We start from the raw sequence: 3657 nt of genomic DNA on the forward strand, positions 1-3657 counted from the left end.
TCTAAACATATTTTGTTTGATGTTTTTTGTTTTGTGTTATTTTGTTTTGTTTTGTTTTCAGAAGGCTTTTCTTTCTTCTGTGCCCAGTTGGTCCTGACTCCACACAAACATTTTTCTCTTTTCCAACTCAAGGTTCATGTTTTGGAGCAGGTAATAGTGAAGAACTCCAGGGAGGCCAACTACGTGAAAGAGAGGTATGAAAGTGGGATATTTATTTTAAGTTTATTTTTATTTCTTCAGAGAAAGAGAGAAACAGACAGAGAAGAAAGAGATGCACTCCCTAACACAGTTTTGCAACTACCTACCCTCAGACTAAATCAGACAGGACATGGGCATATGTGTGTCTGGTATGTACAGGGCAATCTTGGGTTGTGAACTTGGGAGCTTGCTATATGACTTTACCATCGTAAAGAATTGGGTTGCTGCTGTTCCTCTTTAGGTGGCCTGTGATAGATATTTTTAATGGTGTTCTTGATTATTTAAGACATACCTGCTGAGGACTAGTTAAGAACTTGACATTATAATTTTTTTTATTTTATTTTTTACAAGTTTTTGCTATAGGGAATGCACTTGCCAGAGAGAGACAAAAAGAGAGAGAAGGGAGATGAGAAATCACCCCTAGAGGGGATGGCCATGATGAAATCCCTTCTCTTCCATTCTCTTCATGTGATTTTAGTTCTTTATCAGCAAGGTATTCAATAATGCCATATCGGGATGCCAGAACATGGTCATCTTTCCATGGGGAGGAGTACACTGAGAAGATGGCAGCTCAAATTTTGCTGCAAAATTTACACACTCTGTATTTTGTTCCTGGAATGGCTGTAATACTATTGATCCCAGTCAGATGGCTCTTTGTGCTGATTCCCTGTGAATGTTGTCCAGCCACTGACTGGACACCATCACTCCCACTTTCTTTTATTTATTAAGTTATTTTTCAATATTTATTGTAATTTGTGATTATATAAAATCATTATACATCTCTATAGGGGACAGTATGTTTTTAAGTATGTATATAGTGTGTAATAACTAAATTGAAAATATAAACATATTCACCACCTTCAACACTTAACATTACATTGTGTCATTAACATTTGAAATTTGCAACTGATTATTTTATAAATATACATTGGATATATATGATGTTCTTTACTATGAAATATAGTTCTAAAGAAAAACAAAATGATTAAAAAATCAGACAACAAGTCTCATAAGTTAGTGAGGATAGATTTTTTTATAAGAGATAACATCGCCAATGAAAGAAGATATTTTAATTTTCTTTTTTAAAATTTATTTTTTTATTATTATTTGTACATTCAATCACCATACATCATTTAGATTGTGAAGAGACTTTATCCAGCATGATATATACCTTAGTCCAGCCTAGTTGAGACCACCATACACATCCTTGTCAACAGATAAGTCTTATTTGTGTTCCACAAGTGTCTTACCTCTCCATTCCCCCTGAGATTTTCTTTCTTATGCTCTTCCCCTCCCACAATCTCTTCCACTTTGTCTATAGTGTCCATTACAATTTTTAATACTTTTATGTTCCCCAGTCTTTCAGTCTCTCCCATAGAGTGTGGAGTGTTGGTATATGTTAAGTGGAGACATACAATGTTTGTCTTTCATAGCTTGACTTGCTTCAGTCAGCAAACAATCTTCCATATCTGTCCACTTTCTATCAAATTCCAGGGCCTTGTTTTTCTGTTTTATGGATGAATATCATTCCATGGAGTATATGTGCCACAATTTTTCAATCCATTCATCTGTTTGTGGACATTTGGGTTGGTTCTATGTCTTAAAAATTGTGAATAATGCTGCAATGAAAATAGTTGTGCAAGTGGTTTTCAGACTGAGTCTTTTTGGTAGATGCCCAGGAGTGGAATTGCTGGATCATATGGTAGTTCTATTTGAAGGTCTTTAAGGAATCTCCATATTATTCTTCACAGTGGCTGGACTGATTTAAGTCCCCACCAATAGTGTAGGAGTGTCCCCCTTTCACCACATCCTTTCTACCACTTATCATTATTTTTTTTGTGGAAGACTCAGCTACTTTTAACATTTTGGACTTTTTCTCTAAATATGTAAGTGAAATATGAAATCTTGTGGAGACAAGATTTGATGAATTTGTACTAAACCCACTTGTGTGTGAAATAGTTGAATCTGAATTTTTTGCCTTTTAGTTGGGAAATTTAATCCTGACACTCAATGTTATTTTTAGTATGTGATAATTTATCCCTGTCCTTTCACTACTCTTTTTCTCTCTAATTCTTTTGTATTCTCTTACTACTATTTATCTCCCTTTAGTTTTCCTGGTGTAGTATTTCCTGAAGGTTGTCTTAGTTTCAGTGAATTCATTCGGTATTTGTTTATCTGGGAATGATTTTATTTTTCCTTCCCATTTGATGAATAATCTTACCAGGTATAGTACTCTTGGTTGAAATAGTTTTTCTTTCAGAGTTTAAAAAATGTCTCCCTATTCTTTCCTTGACTGCATTATTTCAGTTAAGAGGTCCAACATTGGGAACCAGTAGATGGCGAAATGGTTATGTTGCTGGACTCCCATATAGTTGACCGTGGGCGTATCCATGTCCAGAATCCGGAGAAGAGAATGGGCCAGGGCGTGTGATTTCCAAGATCCCAAGATAATGGAGAAGGAATTGTGGCAAGGCCATCTCCTCTGGGGAGATGAGACACTTTCTGTCTCCCTGCCTCTCTCTGTCTGGCAAGTGCACACGTCCTATAGCAAAAATCTCTTTCAAAAATTAAATAAATAAATAAGAGGTCTGATGTTAGTGTAATTGGGTAACCTTTGTATATAACCTAGTATTTCTCTTTTGCCATTTTTAAAATATTGTCTTTGTCTTTGATTTTTACCAATTTGACACTATTATTCCTTAGAGATGATCTTACATCTATTTGTCATCCTTTGTATTGACTGAATTTGGAAGTCTGTATGCCTCTAAATTTGAATGGTTTCAGATACTATATCATGAAAGATTTTTCTATGTCTTTATCTGACTCTTCAGATTCTGGGATACATATGATGTAACTTTTTCTTCATTTAATGGTGTCTGGGATTTCCCCCATGTAGTCCTAATTTTTCATAGTTATTCTTCTGTTCTATTTGGTACCATATACTAATTTGGCGGTCTTATTTTTAAGGTCAGTGAATCTACATTCTCCATGTTCTAATCTGTTGTTGATACTATTGAGGGAGTTTTCGATTTCTTGCATCATATTCTTTACCTTCAGAAGTTCTGTTTTGGGACCAGCAGTGAGTGTAATGGCCATGTTGCTGAACTCCCATGTAGTTGACCGCAGTTTGAGTCCCAGACCCAGTGGCTTAAAACTCACACAGGGTGTGTGTGCATGAGTGCCCAAGATCCCAAGGGGTGAGTGGAGGAGAAGGGATTGCAGTGTGGACATCCCCCTGGGGGGTGATTTCTCCCTTTCCCTCCCTCTTTTTCTCTCCAGAAAGGGTATACACCTTATGACAAAAAAACTAAAATAAAGAAAAAATAAATTCATCAGAAATTGTTCTTAAATAAAAAAGAAGATCTGTCTTATTTTTTTTTTAGGGTGTCAGTCTTTCTATGGAGTTCATCCTTCAAGTCATGAAAGGATTTTTCCTTTTTTTTTCCTTTTTTTTTTTTT

At 35.6% G+C, this 3657-nt stretch overlaps 1 protein-coding gene across 4 annotated transcripts in view; it reads left to right on the plus strand.

The window, feature by feature from the left end:
- LOC102493799 (olfactory receptor 4C6) overlaps positions 1–3657 on the plus strand; it is a 51741-nt gene that overhangs the window by 3998 nt on the left and 44086 nt on the right. For all 4 annotated transcript variants that reach the window (XR_003547487.1, XR_003547488.1, XM_027767356.1 and 1 more), the window contains exon 3: positions 133–194. The gene's annotated coding sequence lies outside the window, so the exon portion shown is untranslated. The remainder of the gene's footprint in view (positions 1–132; positions 195–3657) is intronic.

Source organism: Tupaia chinensis, unplaced genomic scaffold (assembly GCF_000334495.1).
Source record: "Tupaia chinensis unplaced genomic scaffold, TupChi_1.0 Scaffold144195_1, whole genome shotgun sequence".
Taxonomy (NCBI): domain Eukaryota; kingdom Metazoa; phylum Chordata; class Mammalia; order Scandentia; family Tupaiidae; genus Tupaia; species Tupaia belangeri.